This window comes from Bos grunniens, chromosome 29, assembly GCF_055505025.1.
Source record: "Bos grunniens cultivar Pamir isolate PY7600 chromosome 29, Bosgru_T2T1.0, whole genome shotgun sequence".
Taxonomy (NCBI): domain Eukaryota; kingdom Metazoa; phylum Chordata; class Mammalia; order Artiodactyla; family Bovidae; genus Bos; species Bos grunniens.
This window is the reverse complement of record NC_141193.1, coordinates 17,332,974-17,355,064: the sequence shown is the minus strand read 5'-3', so window position 1 is coordinate 17,355,064 and position 22,091 is coordinate 17,332,974. Positions and strand designations below refer to the sequence as shown.

At 43.5% G+C, this 22,091-nt stretch overlaps 1 protein-coding gene and 1 long non-coding RNA gene across 3 annotated transcripts in view; one reads left to right on the top strand and one right to left on the bottom strand.

Annotated features, from left to right (window-relative positions):
- Positions 1 to 22,091, top strand: part of OPCML (opioid binding protein/cell adhesion molecule like) — a 1,054,475-nt gene that overhangs the window by 301,781 nt on the left and 730,603 nt on the right. The window lies entirely within an intron of this gene.
- On the bottom strand, positions 1,608 to 8,503 carry LOC147342197 (uncharacterized). Its single transcript, XR_015158086.1, has 2 exons — positions 7,956 to 8,503; positions 1,608 to 3,496 (listed from the first exon to the last, which is right to left on the bottom strand). It is a non-coding gene; the product is annotated as an uncharacterized LOC147342197 (long non-coding RNA).

Below are 22,091 nucleotides of genomic sequence, written 5' to 3'. Positions count from 1 at the left end.
CTTCGTTTTTCTGATCTGTCCATCAGCTGCTAACACCCAATTCTCTAAAACTAAATACAACTTGAGCAAATTAAGGGAAAGGCTTTGGAGAACCCAATTACTGTGAGTCTCCCAGTTGCTTGGAAATGGACTTCATTTCCCCCGTAATGAGTCAAATGGGGAGTGACAGCCAGGCCAGATGAGGTGCATCCTGATCGGGCTTCCTCTGTCAGACGTGTGTAGAGAGAGAGAGACTGTGTGGATTGTCTCTGAGACACCCCTGAGTGTGTGCGTGTGTGTGTGTGCATGCTTGTGTGTGTGCCCGCATGCATCCTTAGGCCAAATTGAAAGACACCTGTTTCTAGGAAACTGTTATTTTTTTCTCCTCAATTTATCACAGTGGTTGCTACCACTTGAGAATCTAGTAGGTTTCTGAGAAAAGTTATGTTTATTATGGAAGTCATTTATTAATAATAAATAGAGGTGAGACTGTTAGAAACAGACATATTTTGTTTCCGTACACCTCGTGTGAAGGCACTAATGGAGAGCTGACTTCAGCCTTACAAACTGGGCTCATTTTCTTGAATTACTTCTCTAGGTTATCTTTGGTTCCTTCATCCACTCAATCAACAAATACTTCATGCAAGCCTGCTCTCTGCCATGCATTGTGATGGGTGCAGAGTGGTCGCAGAGCAAGATCCGCAGTGTTCCTCTACAGGAAGTCCTGATCTGGGGAAGTCAGACACACCAGAAGCCAAGTATCTAGAAGATAATGTGTTATCTATTCTACTAGAACTTTCCCTTTGAAGAATAATATGGAGTCTTCCAAATTCAACTTGGTAATATTTGCCCCTATATATCTATTGTGAAGGGCGTGCTCTTTGTCAGACTCTATCTGAGAGTATGCTGTGTGCTGTGCTCCGTCGCTCAGTTGTGTCTGACTTTTTAGGACCCCATGGACTGTGGCCCACCAAGAACCCCATGGACTGTGGCCCACCAAGAACCCCTGTGAATGGAATTCTCCAGGCAAGAATACTAGAGTGGGTTGCCACTTCCTCCTCCAGGGGTTCTTCCCAGCCCAGGGATCGAACCCACGTCTCCTGCATCTCCTGCATTGGCAGATGGACTCTTTACCACTGCACCACCTGGGAAGCCCCATCCTAGAGCATACAGACTCACATTTCTATTTTAATCCTAAAATGTAGATTCGGACAGTGGACAAGTGTGACTTTTCTTATGTGTGATGTGAGTCTTTCATTCTTGAACCTCTCAGTACTGGGAAATTGTATCATTTCATATTCATCCACTCAACTAACGGTTGCTGGATGTCTCTTTTGTTCCACCTGTCATGCTAGATACTGGGATTCCAGGGGTAAACACGTATTATACAGACCCTACTCTCATATAGATTTTAATCCATCAAGGGAAATCAACATTAAACAAAGCATTTCACTGTAATAATTTAATTACGGCTGTGATTAATTGATATGATGGAAAAGGACAGAATGCTGTCCAAGTGTGCAGTGAGGCATGGCATAGTTTGGGGGAAGAGAGAGTTTTCAGGAAAGACTTTCTTGATAAATGAAACCGTAATGCGAGTCAGTCATATGGAGAGGACACAGGGTAGCTTTACAGGTAAAAATGTTTTATTGTTGTTGTTCTCAGGTAAGTGTGTCTTTTTCTGAGGGTGGGTGGGTTTGGTGCTGAGACATCCATGGAGATATGAAAGCAAGACTTCCCTGTGAGCAATTAGAACTGGTGACCATGAGGTAGCATGATTTGTAGGTGACGGGAAGCCCCATCCTCTGAACTTGAACCTGCTCCAGCCCTTGCCACACACCTTTGGTCTTAGAAAAACCACTGATTTAGATAAAACGTTTTTTCAGTTGTATAGCATCCTCTATTCACACAGGCATCCTTCTGGGATGGCCAGGCACGTACAAACTCCTGCAGGAAAGAAACACTCAGTGTGTGGAATGTAGCAGCAGGGAAAGTAGAAAGAACAGGTGAGGTGTGTGTCCAGTGTGCGTCAAAGATAGCCTTTTCCTGTTCTGTGTTCATTAGTGTGCTTATGTGGATAACCAGTGCCGGGTTCTGTTCGTGAGGCCCTACTGACATACTTCAGTTAACTTTATCATCCCCAACCATTCATGCAAAGATGGAGTGGCCAGGAGAGGCCTGATGAGTTGCTCTGGCCACATCCTGTGCCTAGGGTCAACTCCAGAGGGACGCACAGCTCTCTCCACACTGGCCGGGTTGGCCCTCCACAATGACATGCGAAATGCACATGGCACAGATCTTCCCTCCCTTAATCCACCCACAAGTGTACTGATGCCTGACGCCGCAGCACAGTACCAAACAAGGCAACACCGCCCAACACAGGGCAGTGTTTGCTGAGTACCTCCGGAGAGCCAGCAGTGTGCCGAGGACTCGGGGCACAGAGACAGCAGGACAGACAGGGCTCCTTCCCCAGTGGGGTCTGTCATCGGGTCAGCAGGTACAGCAGCAGGTGGGCCCTCTGGATGCAGGGTGGAGGGTGTTCCCGGCACTCAGGAAGTAGAGCAGGTGGGATAGCAGAGTGGGGGCGTTTCACCTGCCTGGCTGTCAAATGCAGGTGAGGTGCTAATCACCTGCTGAGGGACGTGAAGCAGCCTGATAGAGAAGGCAAGGGAACAGTTTCGAGGGCCCAAGAATAGACAGCATGCAGACCTGACGTCCAGCCAGGACCCAGCGCATCACGGGTTCAATACTGCTGCAGTGGAGCGAGAGGAGGGGTAGGGACATTGTCGGAAGGTCTAGCTTCCTCAGATTACAAGATAATCACAGTGACAGCGTTGTGTCCAGAAGCCAGGGCCTGGAAATTGCATCTGACAGTCTGCCTTCTTCCTCTGTGGTATCGTCTTCTGAGAGGCTGCCTGCTGCACCGCATGCCTCTGGAGCCTCTGCCTCTCAGAGATAGCTTTCTTTGAATGAGAGTCTCAGAAACCGCCCCAACCCCTGTTGGAGTCTCAGAAACCACCCCAACCCTTGCCATTTTACAGGTGAGAAAGCTGAGGTCTGGTCATGAACTGGGCAAGGTCACTGAACCACAGGCAGATCTAAAGTTAGCATCCTGGTTGTTCAGTCTGCAGCCTTTACACTGGGAGACCATCATAATTTTACCCCCTTCTCAAAAAAAAAAAAAAAAAAAAAGGAGATAACAAACTTGTTAGTTATTGAAACCTACAATTAAAAGCAGTTTGGACTATGTAGCTTCTTTCTGGTTTGTAAAAAGTTCATTTGTACCTTTCTTTAGGTCCCACATATAAGCAATATCATCTGGTATTTCTTTCTCTTTTTGGCTTACTTCCCTCAGTGGGACACTGTCGAGGTCCATCCATGTCGCTGCAAATGGCACTGTTTCATTCTTCGATGGATGAGTAGTTTTCCATTGTATGTATGTTCCACATCTTCTTTATTCATTCGTCTGTTGATAGACATTTCTGTTGCTTCCATGTCTTGGCTATTGTGAATAGTGCTGCAATGAAAAATAAATATGTGATGTATGTATATACAGACATATAATACACATATTTTATAAATATATATTTAAAACCAAGTCACTTTGCTGTACACCTGAAACTAACACAGTAGTTAAATCAACTATACTTCAATTTAAAAAAATAAACATTAAAAAAAAAGAAAAAAGTATGCATCAGAAATGATGGATCTGTTAATTTAGAAAAGCAGCTTGGACTTCCATCCTTTGTGAACTCCTTGGTCGGGATTGAACATGTGTGGGAGAGCCAAGGTCTCTTGAAATCGCTATGGCATTTGCTTTCTCTGCTGCTTGAGGGGTAGAGCTCTCGTTTCTGGCTGCTGTCTCCCTCTCTTCCGTGCTATTGGATTTCCATCACTAGGTGACGGGAGTCATGGGTCTGTGTTGGAGCAATGACCTATGAACCTTCCTATTTTACAAAATAATTCTCTTAAAACTAAAAATAAGAAAAAGATTCCTTATAAAACAATAATGGAAGCAAAGACCATGTCTAAAGGCAACAAATAGAAATAAAACTATTTTCTCTGTTTTCCCTAGAGCTAATTATAAGCAAGAGACTGTCCTCAGATCTAAAGAACTCTGCTGAAAAAAAAACCCTCTTCCATCCATCCTCCGCCTCCTGCATAGGTCAAGTTAGTCTCATTCTTTTCCTGAATTTCCTCTGCCCTTCAAGACTTAGCTGTGCCTCAAACTGTATAAGCCAGAGCCTCCTGTTCTTTTCAAGTAGCCAGCTTAAGATTGTTTTCTCTTCTCCTTTTTTAGATGTGTTATTTTTTCTCTGAGAGAATTCCTGCTCTTCTCCTATCCATCATGTTGTTTGTACACTGCGTGTGGGGGAGCGGGCTCCTTATTTAAGTGCCTTGAGTTATGTACCTTCTCCTATAAACTATTTTAAGATACAAAGAGATGAATTTCAGAGATTCATGCACTGTCGTTATTAGAATTAAACTCACAGCTCCTCTGCTGTGCCCCGGATCCAACGCACACACCTTCTGCAGCATCAGTCGTGTTCCGCTCAGTCGTGTCCGACTCTTTACGACTCCATGGACTGTAGCCCACCAGGCTCCTCTGTCCATTGGATTCTCCAGGCAAGGATACTGGGGTTGGCTGGCATTTCCTTCTCCAAGGGATTTTCCCGACCCAGGGATCAAATCCAGGTCTCCTGCATTGCAGGCAGACGCTTTACCCTCTGAGCCACCAGGGAAGCCATGAACTATTTTAAGATACAAATAGATGAATTTCAGAGATTCATGCACTGTCGTTATTAGAATTAAACTCACAGCTCCTCTGCTGTGCCCCGGATCCAATGCACATGTCTCCTGGCAGCATCCCCATCAGGTCCTCCCTTGACTTCTGTCCAGAGATCCCCAAGGACATCCCTGTTGCTCTGGATGCCATGGCTTCAGGAACAAGCCTCCTTCTGATGCAGTCCCACCATCTCCCAGGGAGGACCGCCCACTAATGAAGGCTGTGTCCCAGAAGCCATGTGGAGTAAATGTGCTTCCACGTCTACACGATGCCGCTGTACTTACTCGAGGGCAGTGGTGATGCCTCTCTTGACTCTGCCCATCTTTGCATCGTCCAGTGTCCGGGGGAGGCCCCTCTCAGCTCTGCGTGTGTTCTGCACCCAGTCTTCCTGGAGTGCACCAGCCTCTCTGACATGCTGTCCCCAGATCCAGTCTGAGCAAAGAATGAGTCTTTCTTCATTTTGTTTTCATACTTTGCTTTCATACTTAGACTTAATACCCCTACTATGTAAACTAAAGTAAATCTGTGATCAGATTTACATTTTGAGCAGTTATTTCTCTTTTTAAACTCAGGACTGGGAGAACACTGTAAAACTCTTGAGGATTTTGCACACATATTGTTATTAAAACACACCTCCCCACTGAGTTTTTAAGTTATCACATAAGAATCTATAACAATTAAAACAGAATAGGAGTTTTAAATAGTTTCATCATTCCCATCAATATACAGATTATTGAGTAAGACAGGAATCTTTTGAACTCATGCCGGAAAGATACTCCAGTGAGCTTTTGTCTGTTCCAGGAAAGTTGAGAACTGCCAATTTCCTTCCTTTTCCTGATAATATAAGGGCCTCCTTGGTGGCTCAGTGGTAAAGAATCCGCTTGCAATGCAGGAGATGTCGGTTCGATCCCTGGGTCGGGAAGATAATCTGGAGATGGAAATGTCAACCCACTCCAGTATTTTTCTTCCTGGAGAATCCCACGGACAGAGGAGCCTGGCGGGCTACAGTCCATGGGGTCGCAAAGAATCAAACGTGACTTAGCGACTGAAGAGCAGCGTAAAGTATTATGTAGATGAGGAATTCCACCTTCTGGTGTGGGAAAAGCTGAAAGTTTAATGTAAGACAGCACATTTCTGGTAGCATCTGATTTGGATCAGTATGGCACACTCAAGGCTAGTCATCACCAACTGACTGACTTCCTTGGCTTTGTGGCCCCTGTAGCCTGACCTGATCGGAAAAGGTGAGAGGCCATGTCTTTGAGTAATGTCACATTGTGCACAGAATCAGACCAGCTTCCAGGAAGGCTTTGGGGTCACTGAAGTTACAGGAATGGGTTCTCAGACATGTAAATACACAGCCCTTTGGTATTTGAGAAACTCATCAGTCATGAGTCCCCCACCCTAGTGCAACTGGGCAAATGACCATGCGTCTTGGCTCACAGACTAGTTTTTCCTTTATTTGCTACAGCCCTGGCAGGGGCTGCATTGTTCTTCACTCTCCTCACTAACATTGCCCTCTTCTTCCATTTCATTATTCATTGCTTGGAAAGGAGGCAATGATATTTACTGCCAGTGGTTCTCTCAGTGAGCAGTGCTAGGAAGGGGTAAAGTATTCGCCCTTGAACATCTGGTTCAAGGATTGGAGGTTTTTCAGAGTCGGTGCTTAGATTACCAGTCTGTCCCCTCTGGTCTCACGAAACTATCTGCCCAGTAAGAAAGTTAGAAAATAGCCTTCACCAAGGGTCAGATTCTGCCTTGCTGTCTTTGCAGAGATTAGCACACAGGAGCACTTCCAGGAGCCTCTGGAGCATGGGCTGGAGGGTGGAAGCCCAGGCACTGGAATCCCCATGGAGGAGATAGAAGGAGTCAGTGAAAAGATGCTCAGATGGAGTATTAGGCTAATGTTAAAGCCTCAAGGCCATTAAGGAGTCTACTCATCATAGCCTGTGAGGCTCAGGGTGGAATCGATTTGGGGAGCAGAGAAAATCCCACACCTGGTGCAGTAAACCCCAAAGCCATCACCGGGAATTAGTTAAGTCCCCTTATTCCTCATACATTTAGTTTCCTTGATCCTGTTTATTTCTTTCTTCAGTTTGCCAAGACACAGGTGTATACTGATCTCAGCAGCCCATGAATATTTGAAAACTAAACTTGCTAGCAAATAAATTTAAAGTCTCAAATCAGTGTCTTAACATTATATGATCTCATCACTTAAGTTCAAGGAAGTCTTTTGGATTGCTTCCACTTAGAAAAGAAGTATTTTGGCATATAACTGTGCTACGGCTAGGGGGCTGTTGCTTTCCTGGGCTTCCCAGATGGCTCAGTGGGTAGAGAATCTGCCTGCAATGCAGGAAACACAGGAGACGAGGGTTCAGTCCCTGGGTCAGGAAGATCCCCTGGAGGAGGAAACGACAACCCACTCCAGTATTCTTGCTTGGGAAATCCCATGGACAGAGGAGCCTGGTGGGCTACAGTCCATGGGGTCACAGAGTCAGACAAGAGGACACGAATGAGCAGCAGAGGGCCATTGCAAATTTAATCTGACAGCATACTTCATTCAGGTAAAATAAGATATTTATTGAGCATATAGTATGTGTCAAGACTTAGCTTGGTACCAGAAAATATAATGATGTAGATGACTAATGTAGCCCCTATCCTTGTAGTGTTTATAATTCAAAGGGAAGGTTAAGACAAATGAGTAGGTGATTTTAATAGATGGCAGTAAATGTCATCCTCTTGGAGATAAGACCATTTTTATGATAACTTTTAATCCTTTACTACTTCTCCTCATACTAATTTAATCCTATATGGATACAATCGAGATGTTTTGTTAACTGTGTGATTGATGATAGAACATAACCATTGATTTTGTCAATGGCACTTGATTGGGTGCCATAATGAGTGGTGGAAATAGAACTCAGAAGAAAAGTTTGTCAAGAAAGAGAGAGATGAGAGAGGACAGGCTGAGATTTCAAGAGGGCACAGACAGTACGTGTTGAGGACGCCAACATCTCACGGGTGCTCATCCCACGTTAGCGACAGGCTTTCAGGGAGCATTTATTGACCACTATGCGCCATGGACGAATTGTGAGCAGACATTTACATATTGGAGAAATGGTTGTCAATAATTGGATGAAACTAAGTGAGGACTTTTCTAAAAGGCATCATCATAAAATATCAAGGTACTCACATTTTTCCTTATGGGTGTCCTCCTCATTGCAGCAGTAGAATTAAGTAAGTCTGTACCAAGTTCCTACTACATGCAAAGCACAGGCACTCTGGAGTCTTATAAGCCCCTAGAGGAGAACTCTCAATGTATTTACTTTTATACAAAGAAAAACTTAAAAAAAAAAAAAAAAACTTAAAAAGTGCTACATTTATGATTCCACTGGGGTACAGGGAGTTGGGAACCAACACTAAGTAAGAGAACCTTGAAAGGCTTTCTGAAGGAGCTGGCATTTGAGCTGCACCTTAAAGACACATCCATCTCAGCAGGTAGGGAAGTGAATCCCCATGGGAATCATCTTAACACAAGCCACAGACACAGGTGAGCTGTTGACTGTGGGGGTCATCACGAGTGAGTCAACAGGAAAAGATTCCGAAGAGAAAGTGCAGTGGGAAGTGAAGCTGGCAAGCAAAGGTGGGGGCAGGGCATCGGTACAGATTTTTAATTTCACCCCATAGTAGGGAATATGCAATCAGCAAAGGATCTTGAGAAGGAGCTACTTTGTGTTCTCTGAACCTACTTGAGGAGGTGGAATGAAGGCCAGATCAATGTGGAGGAGTCAGTGAGTTATAACTCATTATGACCTCATCATTCTGGGAAGATGTGGCCAGAAGTAAATCTCAGGTGGGCTCTCCTGATAACAGTGGAAGTGAGCTTCTGCTGGTGAAGGGGGTTAAGTGTAGATGGACTGAGAGAGGTGGATGGAGGTGTATTGGTTTCTCTCATCACTGAGCTGTGCAACCTACATGCTCAAGGAGCAAACAGAAGTAGACATGTATACCTGGGAACCGGTCTTGCTTCTGACTCCAGTCATTTAAAAATATTTATGACATCTTCCTCTTTTCCTAGAATAATGCCTTTTATTATTCTGGGTGTTTTCCTTTTCTTTGTTTCTGTCTTTTGTTATGGTCCATATAGGACATTGATTATTGTTGTTATTATTATAATTCTTAAAGTTACATTTTCTTGGAATCATAAATCAATAGATTATCTTCCCTTAAGGCACTTCTTCTATTTAAAGAGCAAGATCGATTTTTACAAGCTATGCCAACAATAAATCTTTGGGTCTTATTTCTTCCTCCTAAAGACTGGATCAAGATTATTATTATCATTATTTATTATTTATTGAGTGCTGTCAGTGGGCTCTGCAGTATACAAATATAAATGGATAATCATCAGCATTGAGTCTGTTTCCAAAAGGAGCAGGTGTTTATCATGAAAGAAAGTACCTGAATTACCAAAATAATGCCCATCTGTGGTTTTCATTTCCTGGAAAATATGGTCTTTGTGGTCATTCAACTCCTGTGGCATTTCTACTGGGATAAATGGAGGCAGCCTCTCTTTTCTGGCTTGTTTCCAAGTTGGGCACTACCCACTGCTTTTTGAAAGTTATCTTTGATTTAATTGGGTTGGTTTGGCTTGATATCATTCAAGATTCTCTCTTCATTAGTGACTTAAACAAAACCCAGATCACTTCTTCAAGGCAGAATGTTTCACTTACTATTTGGCTTTCTCCTCTTGACCAGCAAAAAAGGAACCCAACCCATTCAGGATCTGCTTTTTTTATTCCATCTTCAGTGGTTGAGGAGAGGACAGAATCTAGCCTGGAAAAAACAGGTTTAGAAATCTTGGTTCTGCCCACTGGGAGCTGGGAAGAAATGGGTTCCATCAGGTGCACCCTAGAGGGTGCTGACGCAGCCCCTTTATCTTGCTGCTTCCTCAAGGACCACAATCAACCAGAATGTTTTCCTCCATTTGGGGGGTCAGATTAAGCAATATCTGAATATCCCCAGTGGCTCAGTGATAAAGAATTTGCCTGCAGTGCAGGAGCCTCCAGAGACATGAGTTCAATCCCTGGGTCAGGAAGATCCCCTGGAGGAGGGCATGGCTACCCACTCCAGTATTCTAGCCTGGAGAATCCCATGGACAGAGTAGTCTAGTGGGCTACAGTCCATAGCATCACAAAGAGTCAGACATGACTAAAGTGACTTAGCATGCACGCATATATCTAGAGTCATGTTCCCTCAAATTTTCTTCTGTTCTATGTTAGCTGAAAAGAAAAAAGGACCAAAAAATGCAGTTTATGTCCAACTCATATTAGTTATTTGTTTAAATTCTTCCAAAATGTCATGCTAACAGGCACTATCAAGGAAAAAAGAAAAAGCACAATCAACTAATTGGTTGATTTGAGGTCACCCAGTAGTTACAGCAGCACCATTAACATTTGTTTGGAGTTTTGCATGTTGCAAGAAACTCCATCATCTAGTCGAGGTTCTCAACAGTCCTGGAAGGGGAGGGGAAGAGCATGTTATATTTAGCATCCCTGGTCTATAAAGAGGAAACAGACTTGCCTGCAATTAAACAATGCATATGTTGCATAAACTGGGGTCTTGTCCCTTTTCATTACTTGTAATTGAATGTAATTGAGAAAGGACCAAAGATCAGGCAGCCAGAAGCAGAAACATAAGAAATGTGAAGAATGAGTTGATCTTCAGAGTACATGCTAAAGGCTATAGCAGTGGGATTACTGCCTGAATGACTTTAAACATACTTCTAGATCTATGAGGAAGTGGTTAGTCTGATAATCACATACAGCCCAGATCTGTTTATCTTCCCAGAACTAGATAAAAACTTTCTCATGTATATATTATGACCTGCCCTGGCAAATGGACCCATTTGTAGATAGGGCTATCAATCTGCAAATGAGCCTCCCTCTCCCATCCTAATCTGGAAAAGCATTCAAAACCATCAAGATAGTAGGGTTATTGGCTATGGCTTCAGAAGATCAACAGCTCTTTGACCAAGAAGGAAATAAGTCTTTCCCTTCATCTTCTTTTTTAAGTAACCAAGCCAAGCGCTTAAAACCCCATGCCTCACAAAAGCCCTGTGTGCACTGCATTCTTTCAACCTACACTCAGTTGAACACTTGCTGCAGGCTGTGATGTTTATTACTCTTTTTTTTTTTTTAAGTTGAACCCATCTCAAATGGATATGGTTTCAATTTTGCCTGAGAACTAGTGTAAGATTTGGATGCTTGTGCACAGCTGTAAAATTCTCCATACTTTGGATTAGTGGAGTTAAACAAATGGACCATTCACCCAAAGTCTTGACCATTTACTAACAGGACCATTGATCATGCACAGAATTCAGTGTGCAACATACAAATGAAGTGTCCATGGGAATCTGTGAGACTGTAGGAGATGAGAAAAATTATACATAGTGTTTTCATTCTCTGGCAAAGAGTCAAACTTATTTTGTTCTAATGATTTTTAACATTGTAAAATATACATTTTACTTTCTAAGTTGCTATCTAAAATCATTAGCAAGAAAGCAACAGGGAACAAATTCTTACAGCTCTTAATACAAAGGCAAATAACCCAATATTTTGGGTCATTTGGACAAATGACCAAAGAATCTGAACAGACAGTTCTCCAAAGAAGATATCCAAGTGGTCAATAAGCTCAGGAAAAGACACCAAACAACACTAATCATTAGGGAAATGCAAACCAAAACCATAATGAGATATCACTTTCTACTCAGTTCAGTTGAGTTGCACAGTCATGCCTAATGACTCTTTGCGACCCCATGGACTGCAGCACACCAGGTTTCCCTGTCCATCACCAACTCCTGGAGCCTGCTCAAGTTCATGTCCATTGAGTTGGTGATGCCATCCAACCATCTCATCCTCTGTCATCCCCTTCTCCTCCCGCCTTCAATCTTTCCCAGCATCAGGGTCTTTTCCAAGGAGTCAGTTCTTTGCACCAGGTGGCCAAAGTACTGGAGGTTTAGTTTTAGCATCAGTCCTTCCAATGAATATTCAGGGTTGATTTCCTTAAGGATTGACTGGTTTGATCTCCTTGCAGTCCAAGGGACTTGCAAGAGTCTTCTCCAACACCACAGTTCAAAAGCATCAATTCTTCGGTGCTCAGCTTTCTTTATAGTCAAACTCTCTCATCCATTCATGACTACTGGAAAAACCATAGCTTGGACTTAGATGGATCTTTTTTGGTGAAGTAATGTCTCTGCTTTTTAATATGCTATCTAGGTTGGTCATAACTTTCCTTCCAAGAAATTAGAGTCTTTTAATTTCATGGCTGCAGTCATCATCTGCAGTAATTTTGGAGCCCCCCAAAATAAAATCTGTCACTGTTTCCATTGTTTCCCCATCCATTTGCCATGAAATGATGGGACCAGATGCCATGATCTTAGTTTTCTGAATGTTGAGTTTTAAGTCAACTTTTCCACTCTCCTCTTTCACTTTCAACAAGAGGCTCTTTACTTCTTTGCTTTCTGACATAAGGGTGGTGTCATCTGCATATCTGAGGTTATTGATATTTCTCCTGGCAACCTTGATTCCAGCTTGTGCTTCATCCAGCCTAGCCTTTTGCAAGATGTACTCTGCCTATAAGTTAAATAAGCAGGGTGACAATATACAGCCTTGACATACTCCTTTCCCAATTTGGAACCAGTCTGTTGTTCCATGTCCAGTTCTAACTGTTGCTTCTTGACCTGCATACAGATTCCTCAGGAGGCAGGTCAGATGGTCTGGTATTCCCATCTCTTGAAGAATTTTCCACAGTTTTTTGTGATCCACATAGTCAAAGGCTTTGGTGTAGTCAATAGGACGGCTGTAATAAAAGAGAGATAATAACCACTGTTCGAGAGGAAGTGGATAAATTTGGATCCTCACATTAATGGGAATGTAAAATGGTGCAGCTGCTTTCAAAAAATGTCCAGCAGTTCCTTAAAAGTTTAAGTTATCATATACTAACTTAGGGACTCCCTTGGTGGCTCAGATGGTAAAGAATCTGCCTGCAATGAAGGAGACCCAGGTTTGATCCCTGGATCGGGAAGATCCCCTAGAGAAGGGAATGGCAACTCACTCGAGTGTTCTTGCCTGGAGAATTCCATGGACAGAGGAACCTGGCAGGCTACTGTCCATGGAGTGCCTGAAGGACTAACACTTTCCTGATAACTTATCACAGTAATCATATGATAACTTATCAGTTATCATATCACAGTTATCATATGATAACTTATCACAGTTATCATGTGATCCAGCAGTTCCACTGCTATGTGTATTAAGAGAAATAAAAACATATCTACCAAAAACCTAAACAGCAATGTGTACAGTAGCATTACATCATAGTTAAAATGGGCAAGCTACCCAAATGCACACCTGATGAATGGACACATAGATACATGGATGAATGGATAAATAAAATGTGGTAAATCCGTATAGTGGGATATTATTCAAAAGCAGAAAGCACTGAAGTACTGATACACACTGCATCATGGGTGGACCTCGAAACCATGGGCACTGAATGAAAAAAGCCAGTTAGACCACATGCTGTGTGGCTTCATTTATATGAAATGTGCAGAATAGGCATATCTATGGAGAAGAAAGTGATTACGTAGGTCTGGGCAAGGGACTTCGTGGAGACTGAAGGATGACTGCTAAGGGCAGAGGGATCCTTTGGGGAGAGGGTGATGAAAATATTCTAAAACGAATTGAGGTGATGGATAGACGAGTCTGTGAATATACTAAAATCCATTGACTCATACATTTGAAATGGATGAATACGTTATGTGAATTGTATCTCAATTAAGTTGCAAGAAATAAAATGAAAGAGGAAAGCAGCAGGAATTGTGGACAGTGGTCATTCTGAGCTTCACCAGAGTGTTTGTGATGCATGTTCATTCTCCCTTCCTCCTTGTTTCATGTCTGAAGACAACTCTGGAAAGGGCAGCAATGATATTCACACATGCAGCCTTGCTAGACGGAGCCAAGCTCCTGTACAGCCTTCTCATCTCTTGTCTCCATGGGAAATTCTATCTGGTGGGACCTGATGATAGCTAAAAGCGGATTCCTAGTTGGTCACAGCATGTTTGGCCTCCGGCTTTCAGGACTGGAATTCACCAGGAAATGTTTTGTTTGCTGCTGTCTGTAGGATTATATCTTTATTGATCTTGCTTGTCTGTGACCAATGGGGACTATGTGGAAATGATAAAGCCCTTTGGAATGAAAATTCAGAATCTGGTGAAAACATCACCAGGTCCCAGTAGAGAAGGAAGAAGCGTGTGTATAAAGCCTGTTCAGTATAAGATATCACCCCCCGCCCCCATTTATTTCCCCTGTTCAGTTAGAAGAGTGTTCAACTGCCCTCACTGCAGTGGCCCCCAGGGGCAGATATGAAGAAATGATGGCTTTTCCCCAATTACCTTAGAAAACTGGTTTGGGAATTAGCCATAAATGGATCATGTCTCTATCTGGTGAATATCTTCCAATTTATATTAAGAAGCTTATAGTGTGTTAAAGCTGATAACAGGATATAATGGGTGGGGAAAGAAGATGGAATTTTGAGACCCAGAGCAGCCTCAGGGGGGTGGGAGACAGACACCAGAGATGCTGGGACAGTCTAAAAGACTCATTTATAAGAAAGAAAAGAAAAAAGAGAAGGGGATCACAGGCCTTTCAATAGTCCAGTATTGGTAACAATGGATACTGTATTTATTAATCAGGTAAGATTTAGCTGGTGTCATGTATATAACACTTCCTAATTGAGAGTCCACTTCTTAGGTAAGTGTTAAAGTAGAAGAGAATATTGAGATGGTCATTAGGGGCCAGGGGTTACCTGGCCAGTAGGTATGTAGACTACATGCCAGTAGGTATGTAGTCTAGAGCTTTCTTCCTTGATCTTCAGTTTTCTCATTGATTAAAACATTAGGGTTTAGGGACTTCCCTGGTGTGGTCCAATGGTTAAGGCTTTGCCTTCCAATGCAGGCTGTGTGGGTTCAAACCTCACATGCCTAAGATCCCACATGTCTTGGCCAAGAAACTAAACAGCAGCAATATTGTAACAAATTCAATAAAGGTTTTAAAAAATGGCCAATGTCAAAAAGAAGTCTTTAAAAAATGAACATGTAGGTCAGATGATCTTTGAGGTCAGTTTTGCACCTAATATTCAGAAGTTATGCAAGTCTATAGAAAACCATAGCATTTTCTATTTCTTTATTCTGGTGTTGAATCACTTCATTTATTTAGCGATGCATATCAAGTACTTCCTACATGCTGGTCACAGAGCCAGAACCTGGGGTCACAGAAGTGAAAATGATAAAGTCCCTGCCCTTGTGTAATTGACTTTGCCCTCATGGAGAGGACAGTGGAAAATGAGTAAGCAGACAGACACAAGACTGTTCATAGAGCCTGAAGGTCACAGCAAAGGGTGTAAGAGTGGAAGTGAGGTGCCGGTAAGGCTTTACTTTAGGACAGATGAATGAGGAAAGGGTTCTCTGGACAGAGGATGTCTGAGTCGATACTGAAGAAGGAAAAGCCAGTCGTTCAGAGCTCTGAGGGACATAAGGGACAGGGGGAGGCAAGTTCATAGGTCCCAGGGTGAAAGAGAACTTCAGGGAGCAGGATGAAGACATGTCCTGGACAAAGGGCCTGTTGGACCAAGGGCCTGATGGCCGTGTCAGAGGGATGGGAAGAGGTGGGAGGTCCAGGCATCAATGACTATGGGAAGCCTCCCTGAGAACCATGGCAGGAAGGGAGACTTTCATTCCAGGAGAGTGATGTGAATTAACTTGGATTGAAGAGAGGTCATTCTAACTTTCTGTGGACGAGGAATTTGGAAGGTAAAAACCAGGGCAGAGAGACCAGCTGGGAAGCTGTGGCATGAGTCAGGGAGACAGAGGGTGGTGGCCTGGACAATGGTGGTGGCAGCAGAGTTAGGAGGAGGCAGATTTTCTGAGCATGCTGAACTCTCTCCATGTTATGTGGCAGCTTGAATGGGAGCAGAGTTTGGGGGAGGACGGATACAAATGCATTTATGACTGAGTCCTTCCACTGTTCACCTGAACTATCACAACGCTCTTGATCGGCTATATGCCAATACAAAATAAAAAGTTCAAATAAAATTTTAAAAACATTGAAAGGAGAACAGACAGGACATGGTCATGTGCGGGAAGTTGGTAGTGGGGGAGGGAAGGAAGAAAGGATGAGCCCTTGACTTGGGCGACGGGGTGGATGGAAAAGACCTGGGAGAAGCCTGTTATCTGAAGGGTGGGGAGTGTGGAGGCCAGAGGCCCAGGGCTCATCTTGGATGGACTGGCTTGTATTGGGACCACACTAGGATTATAAGTAGCCACATCACATGGGCAGTTCCATATGCAAGTTCACTGTTACTGTGGCTTTCTACTAAGGCCAAAGTACAGAATCAGTCCTGGATGAAGAGTGAGAGATGGAATGGCAATGCATTCAGGGAAGGTACGCTGAGTCACAGCTAAATGCCACAAACTTCACCAGTGTGGATAATTTTGAGATGTTCCCTCTCTAGTTGTGGGGAAGATCAAGTACCTACAGTTAAAAATAGTAAGAGAGAAGGTTCTCATTATTTCTTAACTGTTACATTTCTTTCCCAAACTCGGGATGCTCAATATCCTATATTTTAAAAGCATGTTTTAGAAACACACTGCAAAATAATGAATATTTTTTCTGTCCCCCGTATCTGTAACATTTCTCTCTTATCTTTCACATCAGACAAATCGCACATGATTTTTAAAAATTCATCTGTCTTTAAAAAATTCTTCCATTTTCTATGGAAGAAAAAGTAAAGACTTCCTCCCTTATTTTTCTTGCTTTTCAAGCGAACCTGGTGACAGTCAGAATGGCTGCGGACTTGAGACCAGGAAGGCAGACTTGAAGTGCTTTTCTATTTTTTCTCAGAGTAGATGATGAAGTCACTTTATCCTGACTGGTGGCTTTTCAGAAAGAATCAATAGTAAAGACAGAAGTGAAGAAAGCCTTGCCCAAAGACGTGGTCCAAATGTTTGCTCCTGGAGGTGGCCAAGGCTTATGTGGACAACAGCACCCAGAGAGGAAGGAACTCAGTAAGTTCCCAGTGGAAATGGTGGTGCCCGTTTCTAGGGAGATGACTTCACTCATTGCCATTTAATTAATCTTGACCAGAAATAAATCTTCTCTCTGGTGACTAGTGTCCTTTCCTCTGTAGAGGTTGGAAGCTAGGGAAGGTATTCCTGGACCTTCTGCTGGGACAGACATTTAAAATCACTGCCTTCCCTCAGGCCCAGTTCCTGGAGCTTCCTCTGTGTGAAAATTTTCTAGGATGCTTAACACCATTGAAGAGGCTAATTGACTTGTTACGTTATTGATTATTGTTCACCTGCACCTTTTAGCCTACAATATATGAGGATGAGGATTCTGTCCTGGTTTGTTCGCTGATGTACCCAAGCCTGTAGCACACTTGGGCACTGCCCACACTTAACAAATATTTGTTGAGTGAAGGAGAGCAGAGTAAGTGAAGGTGGCCAGGAGACATGTGAATGACAAGACCCCTCCCCCTGCCCACTCTAAACTCCCCTGTTTTTTTGTATTCTCCTTCCCTGACCTGCACCCTGCTTTCTGCATCCTCAATGAGGCAGGCAGTGAGCCTCAACTTAATAACTTTCCACTCTCGGCCTGCTGGCTTTTCATCTCAAAACAAAAGTGATACATACAAATAAATAAGCATCCCAAACATGCAAGCAAACCAGTCGTGTCCCCTTAAAATCAACTGTCTGGGAGGCCCGGTGCTTCCTCCCAACAGTGTCACTTTCAGAAAGCTCCTCCCTTGGAATAACACGTACAGCCCAGAGCCCCTTCTTCTCATGTGCGCAGCAGGGACAAAGCCGGCTTCCCTCAGAGTGGGACCACTTTTATGAAGCAACTAAATGCCACAGAAAGTCAAGTCTGGTGAATGAGCTATGTGATCAACCCGCATGATGTATATTTGGATCAGAACCAAAATCACTCCCAAGGCTGGAGGCTGTATTTCTGGTTTTAAGACTGAAGTCGTGGGACTTCCCTGGTGGGCCAGTGGCTAAGACTCCATGCCCCCAGGGAAGGGGGTCCAGGTTTGATCACTGGTCGGGGAGCTAGATCCCACACGCCACACCTAAGAGTTCACATATGGCAACTGAAAGATTCCCTTGCCCCAACTAAGACCCAGCACAGCCAAATAAAATACATACGTACATACGTACATAGATATTTTTAAAGAACCAAAGTGGCAATACTCAAAGATGCACCATAAATCCCCAGGCCCATGGTCATGCCTTCCTTGCGTTAAGTACAAGTGCTCTCAAACTGACTGCCTTAAAAAACTGTACTCCTGTGTGTCTTCTGAAAATTTTATTTAAAAATCATTATTCCATCTTCACACCTTCCGCATTTTATAGGATCCACAAACCATCTGTATTTAAGTCCTTGCATCAGTGGTATGGGAGTTGAGATGCTCTTCTCTCCTTGTTTGCTGGAGGAAGAGGGGAGGAGGAGGTCTAACCTCATCAGAGTTCCACCCAGGAAAGGCATCAGGAACCACAGTTTGATCCTGAAGTGGAACAGTCTTGGGCAGGGAACCACATGACACTATTTGTCTTCCTTTTCTTTCCCCATCCATCCTTCACCTTCCCCTCTCTCATTGTGTTTTCCTGGTGGATTTAACCTTCTGGGTTGTTCTCTAGGCACCCCCGTCTCTTATTCCTTAAACCCCCAACATCCCCACTGTGTGACCATCCCCTCCTCCCTCAGGATCCATTGTGGACGGTTGTGCCTTTCCTGCCTTCGGCCACAGTGTGTGGCAGCTGTCGGGGAGACCCTGCTGATGCAGTGAAATAAAGTCAGAAAGCTAGATTAACTCGAGTGGCTTTCTTTCTCATTTAGGACTGCTATTATGGTGTTGATGGCTGGTAATAAAAGACCTTTTAGTGTGGAAAATCAAATCATCTTATACAAACATAAATGAGTCCAGACCGTTATTATCCTAATGTAATTGGACAATGAACTCTGATTACAGGTGTCAGTTCCTGCCTTTCTTAAGGTATCGTAGGGCTATTCTAGCGATTGCCAGACTGACACTCTTTGTAAGGTGTGCAGTTTATCATCAAAGTGCTGCATTTCTTACATTTGGCTCCTCTGGACCCAAGACTTGTTGAGTATGAGGTATGAGAGCTCTGCAGTATTGGGTTTGTAGGTGTTTCCAGAAATTTTCTGCAATGAAATGTGATAGAGTGACAGTTGGGGTTGGGGATCAAGCTGGTCATCAAACAAAGTTACCACAGGCGAAGTCTGCTTAACCGTTACTTAGCTCCTAAGAGAAGGGAAGGAATGCACATTCAGGAAGGAAATACTTAGGTTGAGATGGAAATGTGCTTAGGAGATGGTCTCTGCTTGTCAGTAGGAAATAATTTACTGGCTCAGGTAAAGATGCCCATCTATCCTGGAAAATGTCATTGCTCTATCTATATTAAATAACATATGATTAAAATCATATTTGTGGAGATTTACTCACCATGCAATCAGTGTCTTCTGTGAGTGGCTGCCTACTTGGTGACAAGGATCCACTGCCCTACTGAACTGAACTGAACTGAAGTCCTCTGTCTTAATTACTCTAGGTAGATAGTTAATTTGATGGGCCTGGGTTTTATAGACCTGCCAAGGGCAGATTTTGTGTGTACACAGCTGAGCACGCTTCTGTGTGAAGGGCAGAGATCACTGCTCTGCCCAGTCTTGCCTTTGCTCACCCGTGCCCTCCTCATGGAAAACCCACTCTCCTTTACCCTCCCTTCCAGACTGTACCTCATCCCCAACCTCATTCTCCAAGGCTGAAAGGCCAAAGGCCACCTCCTCCAGGAAGCCTCACCTGACTTCCTATGTATGTGCTCATCACATATGCTTGTCCTCTGTTACAGCAGTTGTCATGTCTTCCCATTCTGCTTCATGTTCATCATTGTATCTCCTCCAAGGTCTCTCTAGTGGTATATTTTTATGTTTTTTTTTTTTAATTGTGGTAAAAGCCACATAACATAAAACATACTATTTTAACCACATTTAACCATCCAGCTCAGTGGCACTAAGTACATTCACATTGTTAATGCAGCTCTCACCATCATCCAGCTCCTGAATTTTTCACCTTCCTCAACTGAAACTCTGTCCCCATTAAACACTAAGTCCCCATTCCCCCTCCCTGTCCCCAGCCCTTGGCAATCTACCAGTGTACTTTCTGACTTTGCATTTGACTATTCTAGGTTCCCAGTATAAGTAGAATCAAGCAATATTTGTCTGCACTTAATGTATACTGGAATGCATTTTTTGAGGTGAATTTATGTCCAACAAACAGATTTTACCTGTTTTTTTTTTCCCCCCTCTGTGCTATAGACTCTCATTAGAGCACTTAGTAAAGGCTGGATGAGTGAGTTAACTGACTAATGAGTGAATCTCAGACCACAGTCTTTGGTTGCTCTTGACCTGAACCATCTGTCTTGTTAACCTGTTCCTTCTGCTCCAGAATGAGGGTCAAGAGCTGAGCCTCTACTTCCTCCCCTTACTCCTTCAATCTCAGATCACCTCTACCGAGCCAGACAACCAGATTGAATTCTATCAAATGCAGCGGTAGTTTCTGCTGCATAATGAGTGGGCCCTGGTGACAGCTGGTGAGTCGGCTCACAATGTGTGAGGGAATGGGCTTGTGTTGCTGTTGTTTAGTTGCTAAGTTGTGTCTGATTCTTTTGCGACTCTGGACTGTAGCCCGCTAGGCTCCTCTGTCCATGGGATTTCCCAGGCAAGAACACTGGAGTGGGTTGCCATTTCCTTCTCTACTGGATCTTCCCTACCTAGGGATCAAACCCCATGCTCCTGGCGCATCTCCTGCATTGTAGGCAGATGCTTTACTGCTGAGCCACCAGGGAGTGGTGAAGAACGTCATTGAGAACCAGGCTGTTTGCTCAGAGGGTGGACATCAGGAAGTGCTCTGCAGCCCTTTGGAATCTTTAAGAGGTGGTTTTCTCTTTGGGGCACAGGTTTTTCTAGGTCTATGAGCTGAAGAGTTGATCTTGGCATTGATCTTGCCACTAACTGTACACTGCCTTGCACTTCCCCCCGAGTTTTGAATATTTGTCTAGTGTCTCCAGATACATTATAAGCACCTTGAAGACAAAAAAACTCAAGCCAAATAATTTTTTGTATCCCTTAAAATAACATGACCATGATCTCTTAGATAATATGTTCGCAGAAAGTTACAGTAAGGTTTTGCCAGGATAGTAGCTCTTTAATAAATAAATAGAAGAGTGAGCTTGTGGAGTGATTTTTCTTTTTTATGGAAATGATACTTATCTCACAGTAGTTGGAAGCGAATATTTTGCAGTCATGAGACTGTAATTCAGTAATACTTGTGGGGTCTTACTTGTCAGCTCAGAATGCTGCCATCAACCAGAATGCTCTTTCTTTAGGAAATTTTACAGGCTGACAGACTCTCCTGTGTGGAGTAAAGGCTCTCCTGGGTGGTGAGACGTGACTTTGCAGAATGAGACTGGGTTTAGGACACAGTTTGAGATGATTCTGAGCTTTCCCTCTGTCTGCTTCATCCAGCAGAAACAGTACAGCAAGTGAACACTTCCTATTTACTTTTGGCAGAGTTCAGAAAGATTTAGCTCAAAACAGATTTTATTTCTTAGAGTTTCATGTCTACACAGGAGTCCCATGAGATCAGGATTCCGAGGTTTTCTTTTCCATGGATACCTGTAATCAGAGATTCAGATGTACAGAAAGTTATAATAATGAGATTTTATTTTGAGATAAAGATGGCACCATATGGCCTCTTTACCACCCCTCCTCATGTGGCACGGTGGACAAAACTAGCACCTTTTCAATTTCCTGGACACTCTTGGATCCTCACCTTGGCAGTTTGTTGTGGTTGTTGTTCAGTTGCTAAGTCGTGTCTTACTCTTTGCAACCCCATGGACTGTTGCACACCAGCTTCCCTGTCCTTTACTGTCTTCCGGAGTTTGATCATACTCATGTCCATTGAGTCAGTGACGGCCATCCAGCCATCTCATCCTCTGTTTGCCCCTCAATCTTTTCTAGCATCAGGGTCTTTTCCAATATGTTGGCCAAGAGCTCTTGGCCAACGTATTGGAACTTCAACTTCAGCATAAGTACTTCCAACAAATATTCAGAGTTGATTTCCTTTAGGATTGACTGGTTTGATCTCCTTGCTGTCCAAGGGACTCTCAAGAGTCTTCTCCAGCAATTTGTGGGTGAGG